A 20918-nucleotide genomic window follows, 5' to 3' on the forward strand; every position below is an offset into this window, starting at 1 on the left:
ACGGCTTTTGCTTTTGAAAAAAGGAAGTTATGTTGCCGTACCTTGTATTTAGATGCATAAGTGATTAAAAGTGGGTGTAAAATATTTCATTCTTTCCCCATTTAATTAATCTTTCGTAATAAGGAAGCAGATGAAATCTTCTTTAGAACAGATGTTGTTGCTATTTGTTTTTTTCTTCCAAATAAGTACATTTTAAGACGTTTTTATAGCATCCAAGTATCAATTTTAAAAATTCGTTCAAAAAGAGTAACCAAATGAAAACATTGAATATGTTCCAAGAAATTATGTCATGAATATTCGAAGGAAAGGTGGCATTAATCAAAATACGCAAAAGAAGAAATTGGGAAAAATTCCGCAAAAAAATTATAAAAGCATTATTTTTTATAAATCACGATTGAAATTAGCATGGAATTTGATTTAAATCGCCTTTCTTTGCATTTTAAAATCATCTTAAAATAGTTGCCATTGCCTATCATAAGTTACTATTCCAAAACTGCTGGCGCTTTGAAAAGAAAAATGTAGCAAATGAAGGATAACATTTCAACATTAAAAGAATGAAAGAAAAAAACGCGTCGAGAATATAGCGAGGAATCCCTTGGATTACGTTTAACCATTATTCAACTTACTCCACCAGATCTAGAAAATTGAAATATCACCGAAAAAAGTAAAATACCGTTACGACGCAGACTTCTCATGTCGCTCTTAGGAATGGGAATATCGTTTCAGTTGCCCTCGGTTACCTTTTAATTTTTGGTTTTTATTTCCGTTTCTCATGTGCAAAAATGGCATTCGTTACTCGAGAATTATATTGGCATGAACAGAAAAACTGCACACATCTTGAACGAATTTCTGATCGATGATACCCATTAAGTGACATTTTAAACGAAGGTCTTAAATCAATTTTTTGTGATCTTGAAGAAGAAAAGAATTAAAAATTCCACAGGAAATATATTCAATCATGGAATTTTACGGCGAGGAGAGAGTCTATGCCTGTATTTTAGAACACTAAAAAAACACCAATCATCATTAATTATTTTACGAACATTAGTGTCAACTGGCTAAATAGCAAATTTAATATTGATTACAGCCGAACAGTGAATAATATCGCAGTGCCAAGAGATATAAATTTAGAGTATCCGCGATTGAAATATGAAAATCGTTTGGAATGAATATCAAACCATCAAGCCATAAGTCTAAGGAAAACAGATATTATGGAACCTCGTAAAAGATGCATGCTAATTTTTTTGCTGATAAAAATTATGCTGTGATAGAAGACGAGGAAGAGGTATGTGTGCTTCAACTTAAAATTTCAGTACAGTACAAGGCTAATGGATCGGCAAAAAAAGAAGAGGAGGAGAAACGTAAGTTTATCATTTGGAAGAAATGTTAGTAAAACCTGAAAGTAATCTACCCTTCTATTAACTTGAAGAGCTTGTAGTCAAGTGGGTAGAGATCTAAGATACTAACCAGATGGCTCGTGTTCGATTCCAGGTGACGACCATCGGCACCCTCAGCTCTAATCGCAATTGAGTGACTATTGAGTATTCACCAGTACCATGCAGCAGCAGACTACCCGTGGCTTCATAATGCTGTCGCTGTTAGCTCAACCACACCTTTGCTACCGTCTTAGTTTCAATTTGTACCTATACATAGCAATAAGCAATAGGGAGATGCAATATGAAGGTGTGGTACGAAATATCTAGAAAAGTTATGAACTAAAGAAAATTTTATAATTCATTGGTAAAATAAAGTAATTTAAGAAATATCAAAAACATTGAATTTACAAGTCGGCACAAAATTAAACATTGCAAAGATATCAGGTATATTTTTAGATGCATGTGTACAGGTTTTAACCTGTATGTTAGTTACTAGTTCGTGTGTTTGCATGTGTGTGGGTTTTAAGGGTTTTTGCATGAATGCATACCATGTTTTGTAAGTGGATTGTATAAATTTAAGGATTTTGCATGCGGTTATTTTTCTTTCTTAATTACGGGTAGTGCCCTAACATCCCCCGCCACACGCCCTTGTGGCAGCTTGTGGGGTATTGAATGGATGTAGATGTAGAACTGGAGGTTAGACAAAGCATTAAATGAACAGATAGAAAATAGAGTTGAAACAATTCAATAGCATAACTTTTACACTAATCACCCTCAAATCTTTTATTTAACACAATGTTCCACTTTCAATTCATTCAACAATGTTGCGTTTTTCTAAAAATTTCTGTTTGAGTACATTCACAATTCTTAAAGAAGGGGAGGAAGAGTGATTTCTTTGAAATTTCACTACCTGACTGGTGGTCAAGAATAACAATAATAAAATGAAATGATTTTAAACAATACTAAAACCAACAAGTACCAAAACATAGTAGCTATGTCTAGCACTGCTTTTACACGAGTAAAAACGTACTAAACAATCAGCAGTAGACCGTTGTAACAATCCTCAGCTTGGAACTCAAATTCCAATTTTGGTACTTTTCTGTCCATATGAATAGCTTGCCTCGGAAAATTAATACCACATTTCCGCCCCATCTCCAACTCTTTAATTACGGTCGCTGTGGCGAAGGAGGTGATTGGGCGGTAGCGGAGCAAACGAAACGGCTCCCTTCCATCCCACCACTCGTTTCAGCCAGAATTCTTTTCGGAGAGTCAGCAGACAATTCATTAATTCACATCGCCAGTATCGCAATATATCACGCTTTAGTTACAATAAACATATCCTCCCAGAAGAATTGCCAAATCCTAAATATCAACCAAAATGAAATATCTTCCACCCGAGCTGACACATTGGAAACGGCTGGGATGAGGACTTGAGAAACTCGTCTTCAGAAACAGGAGAGTATGAGAGAGAGAGGGAGAGTTGGCGTGTTCAAAAGGATGATGGCCTTCATATCTCTTTCCTAGGTATCAATCATATTGCTTTCCATCCAAACCACTTAACTTTGCTTTCACAGGATGCTAAACGAAGTGTCTTGAAAGTGATAAGAAACGATCCCAGGAAATTTAAAAGAAATTGCCCCTATCATTTGCCATAAGTTGAAAATAATATTCTCAATATTTACCACGCCTCAAACTTTACCTTTAAGTTTGGCAAATGTAATCCCACAACTGATAAATGAGGGTTCATACTTCATGAGAACGATGGTTGAAAAAAATTGCGATCAAACTTCAACTTTGTTTATCTACCGCCATGTTATCTTTTGATTTCTTAAATAGAATTCATTGCAATGTAGATATTAGCGGCCAGAAAATCCCAAGGAAAAAACATTTTACTGATCTGCCATGCCTACTGTTGAATCAAGGTCAAAAAGATTATGAATGTTCTAAAGACTATCCAAAACTAAACAATCTGTTCAATTCATTAAACCATTTCCTGAAAGGCCGATGATTCAAATGATTTGCCCGAGAGTGCTGAGTAGCTTTTTTCGGCTATATCCACTAAGAATTCACTTTTTGAGCACAACTCGACATTCAAAGTCCATTTAAGTACTGGATTTGGACAGCAAAAACACAAATATCCCTAATTTCCATATTTATTTTGTCCCCAAAGTGTTTCAGGTAGTTACATTTCCATTAAGAACGTGTAGCATCAAGTGCGGTAAAGTGAAATCTTGATAAATTTAAACAACCTGAAGAAACAATGTACTGCTTTCACAGAAAGGAGAAAATGAATATTCACCGTTTTTTAATTAAAAAAAAAGAGCTCAAGAATTCAAATGAGACCGAGCAAGCGAGAAAAATTATGCACCCCTCCTTGCATCGAGCGACACTTTTAACAACGTCAGGAAAAATGATAAATCCGATTATTAAGCTCGTAGCTGACGTCATAGTAGAGTGCGTGGGGACGCCAAGGTAGGCTTTCCTCGGGGAAGGCCACTGGAAAGCGTTTATAATGTACGAGGGTCATCCGGAAAGTAGTACCCGTTCGTGCCGCATGAAGTGCTGACGACGCGAGTAGCCGCTGGACGAGGTCAGATAGCTTCAGTGGCTTGTCTGCCTTCTCTGAGCCAAGTTGCGTGACGCTAGCATTGCCTGTGTTGTTTCTGTGATTGTTTACAATGTTTAAAAAAATTGAGAACGCCGCCAGTTGTGAAGTGAGGGCAGTGATTAAATTCCTCAATGCAAGAAACGTTCGCCCATGTGATATTCATCGCCAATTAAAGGAGGTGTATGGAGACAATGTAATGGACGAGTCGTCTGTTCGGCGGTGGTGTCGCAACTTCAACATGGGGAGGGGGAACACACACGACGATGAGCGTTCGGAGAGACCGTCTGTCATTACAGACCAACTGGTGAGCTCAGTTGACGAATTCGTGAGGAACGATCGGCGCGTCACAATTGATGACATCTGTGAGCATTTTCCCAGTGTTTCTCGAACAATTGTTCATGAAATTGTTAAACACCATCTGCATTATGCAAAAATTTGTGCAAGATGGGTCCCTCGCGTATCTCAATGAGCTGGCGGCGAAGGACTATGCAGCAGGAATACAGAAACTTGTCACACGTTATGACAAATGCCTTAATTTGCTTGGAGATTATGTTGAGAAGTAGTTTAAAGTATCCTCTTTCAAATAAAATTTTTTATGTTTGTTAATATTTACTTTTGTCTTTTTATTTCACGAACGGGTACTACTTTCCGGATGACCCTCGTATATTGTAAGAGATTATGCGCTGCACTCGCAGCAGTAAAATTGAATGATTTCTTTGGAGGCAGGCGAGATGAAATTTATTCCCCCATCCGCCTCCCTCATTCTTCTTCCCTTCCTCACGGACCGAGGAAATAAATTCCCCACCACTCACAAAAAGGAGGTGGACCGATCGCATCCATTTAACACACAGAAGAATATTCCTCGGGGGGTCCTTGCCTACTCCTCGGGAACCAACTCCACCCCTCCACTGCTTCCCCTCCCCTCCTCTCGACCGTCCCCTCTCCTCTTGCCCCCAACAACCCCACCCTCCTCTCCCTTCCATCTCCCTCACTCCACCCTCTTCACCGTGGCTGTGCTTTACGGGCGCCATCAAATATAAGAGGGTTCATTCAATCGTCCTTTCGCACTGGATCGCACCGGGAAATAAAAGCGGCCCGAAAACCGAGCCTTGGGTCACCCCGGGGAAGGAAAGGTATTGGAGAAGTGAAGGGCGGGAAACCCACGGAGCGAGCCTCTCTCTCTCTCTTCCCCCGTTCCGTTCCCTCCTCTCGATCTTCGCCGACATATTCCCGTTCCGTGAGTTCCCCTATTTCATAAATCGGGCGCAAAGGGAGGTCGAGAAAATACACGTATCTCACGTCCATCAACTAGAGAGGATATTGGGAAAAAGGCAGTGATGGTCAAGGGTGAAGGCTAGGGATAGGATGAAATCAAAGCAAGGCTTGAAGGGGCTTTCGATGAAAAGAGACAGTGAGGGTAAGATCGAACGAAGCTTGTGCGGGGGAATGGAAAAAGTGGACGGAGGAGATGGAAGCCTGTGTCTGAGGAGGATTCGAGCAATTATTTTTCGTGTAAGATAACAGTCTCGCAAGCATTCACCTACATTAAAGACGCAGTATTTCTTGCTTATCTATCGCATATTTATGCATCAAATTGTGGGATTTTTTGCAAGCCAAAGTAAATAGTAAGTATACATTCCTTGATTGAATGTGCCGCACGGCTTTAAATAGACCAAAAATGGCAACCTACAATGATGCAATGGTTCAAAGTAAGAAATATACGAAATATATTGGAAATTTGATGCCACAAAATGGAAAAAATACCCAACAGTTTAAATCATTTTTTAATGGTTGTCCATTCGCGAGTCGTGAGTGTACGTCTGATAATGAATAAGTTACGTAAGAAAATGAATGTAATTATTAATGTATTTTCCCTTCAGCTCAGAGGATCTGGCCTGGAATCTAAAAACTACCAAAGAAAATTATGCAAAAAAATACTTTGTTAATTACCATATTTGAAAAAAATGTTTTGCAAAAATTTTATTTGATAAAGCCGTTGCTTTTAGACAAATCTGTGTAATGGGCGACAATTATACGGAGTTGTCTTATATTAAAATTATTTATTAACCAATATTTGGAAAATAAAATAAAATGTCGATATAGAAAGAAAACTTATTTACAATATCTGGCTTTGTTTTAGTTGAATTTAAAATATAACATCTACCTCCGTTTTCCCTTGCGGTTTTTCCGGACAGCCTTTCTCAAATCCAGAGCGGTACCTAAACTAACGAAACCAGAGATCTCTGATAAATCCGTTTTATGTTCCACCATTAGTATAATTACTCAATAATGCCCTTGCGATCCCAAAAAATATTTTACAGCGTAATACAAATTTAATGAATGTCCATTGCTATGGCCATATTAAAAAAATCACAAAATGTGCTTTGGATTAATGTGTGCTGTCTTTTAAAATTAAATAATTAATCTACCAAGCAGAATAACTAATTTCAACATTATTGTTTCATTGATGGAATAAGTCAGTGACAAGAAAAGGATGAAAGATGAGATTGGTTCCTTAAAACAGCTTTTTTTATACATTGCATACATTAAGTAAGAGAAGTACCTTTGTAAGTAAATGAAGAGCAAGGGAAAAGGCAAAAGAGGACAGTGCGTGTTTTGGGAAGATTGAATGGAAGTAGGAAGTTAGAGAGATAGAGGAAATGAGAAGAAAAGTGTTTTGGTTTGTTCAAAAAATTTCATGAATTTTTTGGAATCTCAAAACGGAAACTGCATCATTGACGATGATCATATTAGTATTATTCCATTCAAATACAATTTAGTAATTTTAATTTTACAACAAAATACTCATGGTTATTTGATACTCAATTTTTAAAAAAATAATTTTCTTCGAGTGTAGAAATATAATATTAATGAATAAATTCATGGGGAAAATAACGCAGTTTAAACGAACTTTACTTAACTTTAACATATTTTCTATCAAGTTATTATGACGTAATGAGTTTCATTCAGCTCTTATTGGTGGAGAAAAACAAAACTCAAATGAAGAGAAATTGGTAGGATAACAGAGAAATGAATGATATCTGAAATAATGAACTCAAAAAGCTGAAGTTCTCTTTAATGAAACTACTGGATACACTAATTTACGTCAATTTCAAACGCCTTAACTGTCTTCTTCAAAATGTTGGAAAGCCCTATTTCTCGGCAGGGATAAAACAGAAGGTTCTCCGTTTCGAAGACGTATGCTAAGAAGGTACCGTATTGGACCTGCTTGATTGCTGCAATGGTGGGTGGGGCCTTTGACAGGAGTCTAGGGCACTTACGTAAACCACTTGGTTTATTGTGCCAGCCTTAGCTTAACTTGTCTTCCACATTCGGACAGGGAACAAAAGCACTAAGGTCAAAGTATAAAGGTCACACATATAACCTCCATTCGGTGATCTAACGGGAGCCGGTATGTCATTGTGACTAGGCATTGCCCCTTGAACTTGTTTAGAATACATTAGTTGATAATAAAAACTAAATACAACTTGGATGAAACTTCTATGGCTAAGTAAAATGTAAGGAAATTCAGGAGTCCTTATTTATGTCAAATAAAATAAATTTATTATTTTTTCAAATTTCGGATATGTCATTTAAATTGATAGTTTTCACGAACTATAATTTTAAGAGTTACACAATGATCGAACGCTATACTGAACACTGTAGTATTTGCTAACTTAGAGAAGAAATTAATGTTTGCTACCAATAACTTTTAGGCACTCGAACGTTTTGAAAGTCCATATTCAATAAACTATAATAACTAAATATTAAACATAATTTTTTACAATAACCTGTAAACTACTTTAATTCAAAGAAATAATGTTTGCCAGTGATTTAATGACAAATAAGGCGTGACATTAAATATATCATTGAAGTACAAATTTAATTTTGATGTTGTGAGGAGAAAACAAATTTTAATAAACTTTTCTAAAAGGAACGATTAAAAGTCATTAGAATATTAACTGCCTATTCAATGACACCACAATTTTTACAAACCCTTGCCATAATTATCTTTTAGGGAAACGAAGACCTTGGCAAAATGACGCTTGGCAAAAATGATTTGCCATTTTTACCACCTCCAGGAGTACGTATACACAAAATGAAAAAAGGAAATATGGATTATTAGCTTAAATTATATGCACAACTACCATTCAAATATTCGTGACATAAACAACGTTAATCACGGTGACGTTAGCCTCCTTTAAAGAGGTTGCGTCATTGAGTTTTGACAAATATTATTACAATTATCGATAACATCTGATTGATCATGGAACACTATATTACACGAATATTTCATTGAAAATATACATTATTTTTATTAGTGTTTGTACACAACTTATACCCCTTGTACATTTTTGTTCTAACCGGTACAAAAGGTGAAATAAATAGACCAATCTTCAATAATGACAACTTATTACGCAATTATTTGTGTATGTATATATATACATATATATGTTTATATTTATATATATATATATAAAATAAATAATTAAATTTTTTGGTCAATATGTTGATATTGGGAACTAGTTGGTATCTCTTAATAAAAGCAAAATTAGGTGTTACCGAAAAACGTGTGTTTAAATCATTCTTTAAACAGAAAACATTTCAAAATGTCAAGCCATTAAATTCAAGCTTGGAACCAGTAAATATTGAACACAATAATTGTAGAGAGAATAAGTTTTTAACCGTTACAGTTATTCCACATTTCCTTTTTCAGTTAAAAGTGATCGTACATTGGCCCTTAATATATTCCAATTTATTTTTTATTTTCATTTAGAAAAAATTGGCCACACACAGCAATTTTTCGGATTAATTGTGGTGCTTTTAACCAAACATAGAATAAGAAATGCACACTAACAATTAACGGGAACAGTTGCAGCAAAATATTGACAATTATTGGAATAGAAGGTTCTAATTTCTTATCTGAGAAATGAGATAGGTCTTGGTTCGTAAGGGTGTTTCGGGATAAGGAAAACGGATCAGGACTATGATCGAAAGTAAATTGAGGAGCGAAGAGAGGTGGGAGAAGAGCGAATGCTTAATGAAGTGTAATCTAGGAACGGGCGTATAGAGTAAGGGGTGGTTAGGGATAGGTCGAGAAGGTACTCTCATGTTTATCAGAGATAGCAGTTGAGGTCTGTCAATGACGGAGTTACTAGGAATACTCTTAGTTCGAAATAAATGACCTTTAAATCTGTTTGAAGTCTGTGGTGGAGAAGATTTCTGATGGAGAGTGAAAAAGGAATTACATCAGAGGACATATTGGAACAATAGGATACTCTGTGTTTCATTGTTTTACCAAAACAAATATTTTTTTGAATTGTTTTAGTAGTTTATAGTAATTTGAGATTAGGTGGAGCTGCCATCGCCCAAATGGAAGAGCAATACGAAATAACTGGAAAAACAACGGTTAATGATTACGATTTTAGTGTACGGGGATCTCTGATTTTGGTGAAGTGGCATTGAGGCCTAGACGTCTTTATTTTATAACGCCTATAATGAATATGACTGCTCAGATCATTCATATCGGTTGTATGGATTTAGACAACATTATAATTTTTCCAGAAAAACCATTATTTTGTACAATGCCTTAAGAATTAGGCAAAAACAAACGAAAAAATGTTCACTTTAGATCATACTAATTCAATTGTTCCCGGCTCAACTTTGTAGAAATTCATGTTTATTGAATGAAGAATACAACGTTTCTTTCCACTGCCCTTTATTCAAGTGAAATTAGTTTCAAAGCTCAAGGGTCATCATCAGGTTACAAGACTCTTTGATTTCTTAATTGATATTGTTCATCAATTTGTAAACTTAACCAGTATCTACGCTAGAAGTTAAGATTTAATAACTGTAGTCATTGATGTGAATGATTTAGCTGTTTAGAATTTTAAACTTATTTTCGGGAGTATTTTGTATCCTTTCGACATGTTTGAGCAGATTTTTATTTTACATAAACCAGTAAAGCTTGAACGATCTTGGAGACGACGCTTGGGAATGGTCGAGCACAAGTATAGGTGGTTCTGGTGTCCTTCAGGATCCGTCCTAAAAGGAAGTTGATTGACTTTTTGCCGCCAATAAGGATGGCTAAAGTGGGTGGTGATTTGTGGTTGGAAAGGTAATGGGAGATCTTGGGAAAGCAATGGTACCCACGTCAGTTAACTGTGGGAATTTGCAGTGTGCGAATTGCTGCTAGACTGGACCCCTGTTTGACGGTCACGTTTCGAATCTATGATGCCACTATCCGTGGAGAAATGACATGATAAAGTTGTTAATTAAGCTTGGAAAATTAGGTTCGGAGACCATGGCCATGTTTAAGAATGCTTATGGAGTAAGAGAAATATTCCAAACGATGGTTTTCTGGTTGCACGGGATGTTTTGGGAGGGTAACGAGGAGGTTGAAAGATGAGGGTACAAGTATGCCCTGAAAATCCATCGAAAACACAGTGTGATGAAAACGTGAAAAAAGTGAGGCATATAATCAATTCTTATTGACCCTGAAGTATTAGGATGTTAGCAGAAGAATGAAATATTCAGAAAACCACAGTGAATTCCTACAGAATATTCAGCCATGAGAAAGGTGTGCCAAGATGGTCCCCTAGGTGTTGTCGGAAGGCTGCTTGTGTGACAATCTTGCCTTTGACCTCTTGGACCACTAACTAAGTCACCCGATTTTTTTCAAAGAGATGGTTACTGGTACAGGACATGGTCCTTTGAATAAGACGAAGCATAACCCCAATGAGTACCATTTTGGACCACTGGATTGCATCAAAGAGGCCATGAGTAGGCGTCTGAACGAGGGTTCTGTTAATGTCTTATAGGAAGCATACCACAACTGGCGGAGGCACTGGTACTGGGGTGTTGATGCACAAGGGGGCTCTTATGAAGAACTTTAGCAATTTGTACTTTGAGCTGCAATAAACTTTTCCCCCATGTATATTCTTCTTCATTTGGGGCCAAACCCTCTACGTCTGGGTTAAATGGGTTGAGCGGAGGAATTAGAAATATTTTAAGGCGTTAACACAAAACGTTCTCAAAAAAGGCAGTCATGTAGCCTCAATCCATAATCCTCATATAAGGTAATTGTTTCCAATGATGGATCGCCCAAGATAGGGAGATATTTCCTGGCCACAAAAATACACAGAAGGATTTCGGGTCCTAAATTATATAAGTTATAAATATGTATACATTTATATTTAATTTATAGTTTATGTGTTATATATATATATATATATATATATATATATATATATATATATATATATATATATACACCATACTATAAACACAGTTATTAACCAACCCGAAGGTCGTTTTGGTAGGTGATGGTAGAGTTCGCCCAGTACTAAACCCGACGGCGTGTGAAATTTACAGATACGGGTAGGGGGGGCCAGTTCCTTTCCCGGGAGTCACCAGTCCAACTCTCTACCCCCTGGACTACCACAGCCCACAATTGTATATATATATATTTATATATATATATATATATATATATATATATATATATATATATACAATATATATATATATATATATATATATTGTATATGTATGTATATATATATGTATATAAATTATAAAGTAAAATATTTTATACACACATTTATAAAATATTTCCTCTGAAGCATCATGAGAAACCACTCGCTCATGTAAATCTCCCGAATATTTTCAAGAAAACAATAATTAAGACCACCTCTCGTAAAAGCTGAAATAGAAAAAGAGGGGGAATGGTGTTATCATAAGGGTGAACGAAGTTTTGCGAATTAAAATTGATCCCACACCATCGCTCATGTTTCCTCAAGCCAGTATTCAAATTGAATGGGATCGCCTGATTTTTGAATGCCACACGATTTACCGCTGGGGCGATTCAGGTTTGTGCCAACCGTACTGGAATCGTGCGAAAACACAGAGCTACGTGAAGTGGCGTGTCATCCTTCTCTCGAACAAAAACCACGGAGGAATGAGGGATTTCTGCGGAAGGGAGGGAGGGATGGTGTGGAGGGATGAAAAACGCCTGACTGTGGAATTTCTGCGTGGGAGGAGATGCTGATTTCTGTGTGATAGGAGACGAGTGATGGAAAGCAATGATCTGCGGAGAATATATCTATGGGGGGGTGAGAGGCGAGGAGGCGTAGACGGGAGGCGGGGAGGAGGAGGGCAGGGGCCGCCACCGCCGCCGCCTCTCAGGGATGCGTCTTCAGGCACATCTGTTGACGCAAAAAAAGAACGTCTGGGGTTAGGCCGTTGGAGGGGGATTATAGGTCCGAGCCGGTCAAAGGAAACGCTCTTCTCCCAAAGGTAATGGAAATAGTGGCGGGTGATTCCAGTAGACGGGCGAGAGCCGCTCAGAATATGATCCTTCATCGGAGATTCCCAAAGGAGAGGAGATTGTACGGGAAGAAAAATGCGAGGAACGTGAAAGTGTGTCTTATCCTTTTGTAGGCCAGGAAAAGGCGGGAAAGCAACGATTGATATTGCGAACGAAGGGAAATACGAAGAATTGAAGGGAAGAGGCATGTTGGAGGCTGTGGTGGAGAGGCATTTGAATTCGGATGGATGATGCCAAACGCAAATAATATAGCAATGTAAAGAATGGATGTAGGATTTAAGGAATCGGAGGGCGACTAGTATACAAAATAAGAATAATGTTATTGAAAGAAAAGTATCCCATTTTGCAAAGGAGCAACATTTCCTAAGCCCAAATAATTAAAGAAAGCTTCACTTAAATTAAATAGATAAACAGAACACTTTTACAGGCATAATGCTCAATAGGACTGTATTTTTATTTTAAAACCCGCTACGAATTTCCCTTAAGGATGAAAGGGCTAATCAGCTAATTTAAAAAAAACCAGTTAACACATCTTAAAAGGAAAATATGAATATAACTCGGTGTTATATAGGGCCGAAATAAATGTCACAATGCTCGAGATGCTTGAATATAGTTAGTTCTTCTTCGAAATCCTGACCTAATATAAATAAAATGTTCCCGAAAACTAGAGTTTAAATTCATTTCCGCAAATCGACAGCTGTGAATCTTCAGATTACTTGAATAGTGGTAAGCAGTAAAAGTTTATCCAATCCCATTGCAGATATTTGCTATGTATCAACCCATGAGTATACCAAAAACATTAAAATTCAGCATTAGTACTTAGAAATCAATTGAGAGAATGGACCACCTCCTTATTAGCTAGAAAACATTATTACAGGCACATTATTAGCCAGAATCATTTAGATTTAGCGTTGACATTATTGAATTCATCCTTCATACACCATAATTCATCTTCCACCGTCCATTACACCTGATTTGATTTTGGGAAATGCACACACCACCATCTTCCTTTCACTCATCATAAAGCGACTAAATCTTTTCCTCTGCGCGGATATGTGGATGCCAAGGGCATTAGAGTGTGACGTCAGTGCTCCGACACTCATCCAAGTACAAAATCCACCTGACGAAAGGAAGACATGTGATAAACAGAAATTAATGACAGCTGACGTGGGAAAAATGAAGAGATGGGGGTGGAGGGTGGGGAATGAAGGTAATAGAGGGAGGCAAAAGCCTTTATCCTTTCCCTTTTCCACCAAAACTTTGCTATTCTCGACCCCTTGGGGTCCTCTCAATTGACCCGTGTGACATTGGGCGACTTGAAAGAAACGAGGGAATCGTCCGAAGTCCCTGCGTAGGCACTCCCCTTATCCGATTCTCATATTTCCAATAAAAGACACGTGCTGGACGTCACATGGAACAAAATGGATACGCTTCGATTGGCTCCGGTCTTATACTTATTTTTACAGAAAACCTGCAGGGACGAAATTACGCGATAAATATAGGAGACATCCTATGACGAAGATGAACAGATAATAAAGAGGAAGCTTATTCCTTTTGATCGGAAAATAGTACAATTTTCCAACGAATAGGATATCTGTGGAGTAGTTTTCATTGCATAGAAAACTAATCGGAAAAAGGTGTTTCATTAATAGTGAAGATTTTATTTGTAGAAGTAACGCAACAGATGAATAAAGTAATCAACTCAACAGATATGTTAAAAATATATTAAGGAAGAGGGTTTAATCTCTCAGAAATACATTTCACCTAAATAATTGCCATGAACCCTCTCATCAGCAAAAGACAAGGGTAAACAATTAAATAAATAACTCAATACTGTTAAAATGATATTTTATTTAGCGTATTATTGCCTCGGTATAAATACCTTCATAAGTACCCACAATAAACAATGAAGATATTTAAAAAAGAAGTTCCCCTGTACTGATGCCAAGAAAGACCATTTTAGCACTACTGTATTTGAATTGCGTGGTTGAAAATGCAAATAAAACTTTATACTGTTCCTTGCTCTCGATTCACAAAGAGGTACGCCAATCTTATCGTTCTACGAATTACAGTTGAAGAATTTCATATGCATAGCACTTATGTGGAATGGACAAAGGTAATATTCCGGGTGGAACCCGGAATTCGTAGTAGTTTTGAGGGGAGGCGACCGACAGCTAAGGTCATTTGCGCCATAGGGGAAGGACAGGAAAGGATGAAGGGTGGAGAGAAACCCGGCGTCGGCATTAGCCTACTCTTTACGAAAGGCGCCAAGGGGTCCGCGGCTTAACGTCCCATCCGACGGACGGCGTACTCACTCAAAGTGCCCTCCACAAAGCACCTCAAGTAGGGATCGAGATACCTCTGAAAAATATTCAACACCGCCGGGATTTGAACCCGCGCCCTCAGGGTGGGAAGCCAGTACGTTAGCCCCCGCACCATCTCGATCCCCCCCGGAATTCGTGTTCGTTCTTTTCGATCGCCAAGGAGGAATAGCTGGACTTTTCTAGCCAACGCACTCATGAAGTAAATACACATGACATCATAAATGCACACAAACGGTAGATAAGGAATGTTTTTTTTATAATTTTTAGGTTTCACTAGTGTTGTTTGGCTATTGCGAAAACATTGCTGGCTTGTTTTTGACCTGACCTAATTTACCCGAAGCAGATATACAATTGCCAACGCCAGCCCAATATCCGAGGAGACTACCACTCCAGCCATATGATTTTTTTGGACATGCGTGGCCATCTCTTGCGAAATCAAAATCTTTATATACAATAGTCATAGTTGATTAATGAAAGGCTGAAGATATGGAATACTTATTCGAGCACGGGAAAATATATCAGAAAAACTCACTAAAATAGCCAAGGATAGTGAATATGAATTGTCTTGTATAACCTAATATTGTAAAAGTGTAACATTTTCTGCTTCATAAAACCTGAACAAGTGTAAGGATACTGCCGAAGAAAATATAATCCGAATTTGGCAATTTATGTGCCATATTTTGAGCTAAAAAAATATACACGACACACGAGAAAAATGACAAATTGAATGAAAATTGAATGAATGAATCTAATAAAGCTAAAAAAAACTGCATCAACTGTGCAATGGAGGCTTGAAAAACCTAAAGCAAGCATTCCAAAATAAATATTACAAAAACCAATAAGAAAATAATATTTGAGCGCTTTATGATACATAGAAAAATAAGACTTTTGTGTGTAATAAATATATTTATTCGAATAAATAAGTAAACTCTGCTCCATTAGCAGTCCAGAGAATGAAATTTCTTAGCAGCATGATTCTGCGCTTGGTAAGCTCACGTTAAAAAGCGAACACTAAAACAATCATCTATCAAAGAAAACAGAGCTGGCTGGTTGGAAAGGGGCAGGGGGGACTGGAGGGTCTAGAAAAATAAGGCCCGCAGTGTGCGTGGGGTATCCCTGTGTGACCTTTCCACCCCCAAACTCCCCTTCCCTTCCACCCGCCCCCCGACGCCACAGCCACCCGCCCTCGCGCCGCTGAGTCTAGCGCCGTCCGTCGGTCCGTGTCGTGCCCAGCCAAGGAGGCCATCGGAGGAACGGGGAAGCGGAGGGGAGGCTGTTGAGGAGGGGAGGAGAAGAAAGAGAGGCGACACGCGCACACACTCGAGTCGAGGGGGATCAATCCGGGGCATCCCCCCCTCCCTCCCCCGGGGGGTCTCTCCGCCGTCACCACCACGCCCGCCTTATCAATCTGTCTTCGTCACGATGAAGGTCATGGGGTCTCCGGACCACCGATCCACCCTTCCCCTATTCATCGTATTTCCGCAGAAATAATGCGAGGGGAGAGGAGGGAGAAGAAAAGAAGCATGGCTCCCCTCGACCAATCAGCGTGCGATATCGTCTCCGACTAAGGCTTACGTGGCACATCCCATCGTTTCGATCCTCACAGTTCCTCCTTGCCCCAACCCGTCCGCTACTCACTCAACCAACTCGTCCCACTTTATATTCGACGCACAAACGGGGACAATCTCTCTTAGATATGCACACGTATACACGGGCATATTGAGCAAACAGTTTGTGCGCGAGTGCATGCATGCACGTAAATGATACATTTATCAGCATGATATATAAATTACATACACTGCAATGAACTATGAACTAGGATACGGTCTAGTATAGCAAAAAAGTTGCAATCTGTACGATTCATAAAAAGAAAAAAGAAAAAAAATGGGCTCGAGGTGGCTGATTCAAATAAACACTGTGATACAATTACAAAAAGTAATTAAAAACACCTTTGTGCGAATATTTACACGCAACGTGTGGTCTACATAAAAGTTATCGCAATTTTAAGATGACAATATTTTCTTAAATATGCATTGAAATAGTGAACCATGCACTTGTGTAAGCTTAACATTATTTTTTGATTCTTCAAAACTTTCTTCGCACATTTTCATCTAATTCCTTTAATATTCCATCCTCCTTCTTTTATTTCATTCGGCTTTTTCGATTTCCCAATCGTATGTTGCGAACGGAACCGAAACCAGCTCGGTGCGATGCAGAGAAAAGTTTTTCCCTAACTTTCATGCGGCGTCTCTAGTTCCTTCTTTTCCTTGTTCAATTCTGCGTGGATATCATGGGCACGGATATAAGGTACCGCGACATCCTTGGCATCGTTCAATCCAACTTGCTAAAGGCAGTGGCACATGCAAGTTTGCCTGAAGGAATCACGCCGGCATTTCATCTAAGAGCACGGATGAGTTTGGGGTCCCGCCACTCGCCAGAGGAACAAAATAAAGAAGAGAAGGGCTTTTGCGCGCGAAGGAGGAAATTGGGAAGCCGCGATGGCTTCGGGAACTTATTAAAGAGGGCGAGGCGAAAGCAAACACGAGTTCTCCCGCGGAGGGACAAGGCGAGAGTCACCGCTTTGAGAGCATGCGCAGCTGCCGCCGCCTCATCTCTCTCCCTTAAGCGGCTTTTGCGTGTGCTCTCAACCCATTCCTTGGTCGTACAGGGGCGCGCATGTTGAGGAGGAGCCCATTCATTCCCCCTGGGGTGGGTGGGAAATGGAGACATGAGCCCTCTTTCACGTTCACGGAGACCCGGAGTGCACGGCAACGGGTGTGGTAGGGAAGCAAAGGGGAGAATGGGTCAGGATCACAAGAATGCGCGGACAAATATATCCACCTAAGACAACAAGAGTACACGATGTAAACGCTGACCAGTGGTCAAACTGTTGCCTGGGTAAGCACTAGCCAGAACATACATATTTCACTGCAGTGAAAATATCAAGAGAAACTTCGTCTCTTTACAGCGCGGTACAAAAGACGGATAGAACATGCTTATGTCCTCGTCGTTTTACTAGAGCAAAATTTCTAATAATAATTTATCTGCTGAATTATGAATGTACTGTGATTTTAGAGGAACAAAAATACTAAATATATGCTTAAAAATAAGGATAATTCCAAATGAAAATTGAAAAAAAAGCATATGATTGCGATCTCAATAGTAAATTGTGAGATTCGGAAAATTTTAACCCCCCGGGGTATGTCAATTTCTGGAAGTGCATGGAGTACACGATGTACCTGAAATTCTAAGAACAACAACATTGTTTCGTGCATGCATTTGAACACATTGGGAAAGTTATAATGTAAAAGTACAACCGCAGATTTAAGAAACATTTTAAATTGTAACGTTAGAACGTTGTGTTGAACGTGAGGGATGCCACAAAGAGTGTAAAACTTAGATGGATGAGAAAACATGAAGATTTCATGATCTTCAAATTTTCCTCAAGGTCATCAACGATCACTGGAATATCGCCGGAGGGACTCTCTCTCTCCAAGAAGGGGAGGTTAAAGAAACGGAAGATATTTGGCTGCATATTCCTCATGAGTGAGTAATGAATAAAGCCAACGGATGTGGTGCTTGAATTTGAACAAGATCTCCAAATATTGAATCAGCCGAATAAACTACCAGAAGAACAGAAGTGCACGTGTTTTTAAATGACCATCCGTACATTGGTGAGTGCCTCTCCAAAACCAATCAATCCTAGACATCTGTACGTACGCAGCGTTCCTAGCAGTCGGCCTCCGTCAGGGATTAAGGTTTTTAAGGGCTAAAATACACTCTTAATCAAGCGAGTTCCTTTCCATATCAGAGTCATTGAACGATTTTTCAATCCTTTATCGGGCAGACGTAGCTGTAATTTATTTGTTAGACTTCCCTTTAGGATAGGTTTTGGATTGTCATAGAATTAACACTGTTACATTTACAAGTCTCTCCTTGTAAACGAAAATGTGAAACGTTGCGCTACCAAAGTTTCTTATTCAATTCCGCATACTTTCTCCTTTCCCTCATTCCGTCCAACATTTCTACTAATTGCCTCACTTGAACTCTCCATCCTAACTTTCTCCTCGCTATCACAGTCTTCAACATACGATTGCCAATCAATATGCTCTGCATTCAGCTTTCTCCTTTCTTTTGTTTTCTGCCAAACTTCCTCTAAATCCACGCCATTCCTAATACTCATTCAACTATTTTCCTCCTCTTCTATTTGGCGTTATCCATTATTTTCTATTCCCACATCCATGCATTCTCACATCTACAGCTATCATCCTACGTCAAAGACAAATCTTCCATGGTCTAAAAATAATAGACATAATTGTGATGAGCGTCCACGTATTTTGTTTTTGTTCATTAGAAAATGTCAACTAAAGGTACAGTTTCCGATTCAATGAAGACGTCTGGAAGGAATTGTCAAACACTAACAAGGACGAGGTGGCCGAGTGGTTAAGGCGTTGGACTGCTAATCCAATGTGCTCTGCACGCGTGGGTTCGAATCCCATCCTCGTCGAAGTTTTTTGTGTCACACGAAGAGATAGAAAAGCCTAACTTCAAGGCAAAAAACAGCCAGTTTCAAAATAAAAACGCAAAAAAAGAAATAATACTCTTTTTTTAAATACAACTATTGTCGATTGGAACCAGCTGCGTGGCGGTTTGTTTGAGTCTTTTCCATGCAATTTTAGGAGTTTTAAGAATAAGATTAATGAATTAATAAGTAGTAGTTAGAATTGGGTTAGAATTAATAAGTAAGTAGTTATTAAAATATTGTTTGCATGTGATGTGGACGGCATTTTGTGTGTGATGTGGAAGTTTGCTTGTATATGATGTGGAAATTTCATTGTATGTAAGAATATTTTGTCTCCTATCTGCTTTTCTAGTGCGTGTATGCATGTATGTTCGTTGTAAGAGTGATCATTAATCAAACTTGACCGTTGCCACCAGGACAATTGCCTAATTACTACGTAATTCTTAAAAAAAAATAAAAAAAATAAGAAAAATACTATCCCTAAGTAATATCTAAAATAAAGGAACTTAAACTCTAACGGTACTGCATGATGCCATGTTTGTCTAATCATTAATAAATTTCTCATAATCGAATACAAAGAGATAAAGTACTCTTCGAATTTTTATAAAAACTCACCTGTGCTACCAACACGACTAAGGTACGTTCAGAGGTGGTACACCAGGAATATTAAAATATGCACTTCAATCGGATTTATGACACCAGTACGCGGGAATCATCTCGGAATCTTGAGAAATGCATTTATCCTTAATAGGGCTGAAGTAGGCATTGTTTACCGCGGCAATGGAACAAGATTTCACTTGAGTCAACTTGAATTTCATAAATAGATATCAAACTATATTTCTTTTAGTATTTAAAATATGCGTTTTAAAACAATTAACTTTAAAACACAAGGATGGATATGCTAATTGGACAAATCAATCCATGTCCATTGGTACTTTTCAAAACTATATTATTATTATTAAAATCTACCAGTGCTGATAGACAGTGTCAGGTGGCACACAAGTCCCAAGTAATCACAAAAGATAATAGATAAAATCAGTCGGTAAAACAAAATTACACTTAAAGGGAACTTCCAAACACAAATCTCTTTCACAAAATAAAGAAAATCCCCATCTCATTAACATCAATCAATCAGCAAGGAAAAAAAGATAAATTTAAAAAAAATAAAGCTGTTACATATAATTTTACACCACACATCAATAAAAATAATTACTTAAATTCCTTACTTATTTTCTTGTGCACTCTGTGCACACTCTGTTAGGAAAGGGCTCGAATAGTTTAGCAGGTAAGGTGTTCCAATCAACAATTATTTTATTTAGAAAAGAAAATTTTTTTATTCGTTCTTTTTGCCCGGCATTTTACCTTGAATTTGTGAACATGTCTCCCTATATAAAATTTGGATTTCCCGCCTCTTTCCTAAGATCTGCCCAAGCTCCCTTCAGAATGCGGAACATTCCGCAAAGTCTGCTTCTTTTCCTTCTTCTATTTTGTCAAGGTTGTCAGCCCAGCGTTTTTAACATGTCAGGCAAACTCTCCATCCTCCTATGCTTTCCCTGTACATATCGGGCAGCCTTTCTTTGAATACTCTCCAGTTGTGTAATATGTGCTTCTTCATATGGGTCCCATACAAGAGATGCGTACTCTAAAATTGGTCTTACCAGGGTCTTATACGCTTTTTCCTTAGTTGCTCTAACGCTCCCTTTGAGGTATCTCATCACCCAATGTGGAGTTTTGAAAGCTTTCTTGGAATGTACCTCAC

At 38.3% G+C, this 20918-nt stretch overlaps 1 protein-coding gene and 1 non-coding gene across 2 annotated transcripts in view; one reads left to right on the top strand and one right to left on the bottom strand.

Moving 5' to 3' along the window:
* The window catches only part of LOC139690491 (uncharacterized), a 423344-nt gene that overhangs the window by 72609 nt on the left and 329817 nt on the right, over positions 1-20918 (bottom strand). The window lies entirely within an intron of this gene.
* On the top strand, positions 19063-19144 carry TRNAS-GCU (transfer RNA serine (anticodon GCU)). Its single transcript has one exon. It is a non-coding gene; the product is annotated as a tRNA-Ser (tRNA).

This window comes from Hetaerina americana, unplaced genomic scaffold, assembly GCF_022747635.1.
Source record: "Hetaerina americana unplaced genomic scaffold, ioHetAmer1.1.p SCAF_3, whole genome shotgun sequence".
Classification (NCBI taxonomy): domain Eukaryota; kingdom Metazoa; phylum Arthropoda; class Insecta; order Odonata; family Calopterygidae; genus Hetaerina; species Hetaerina americana.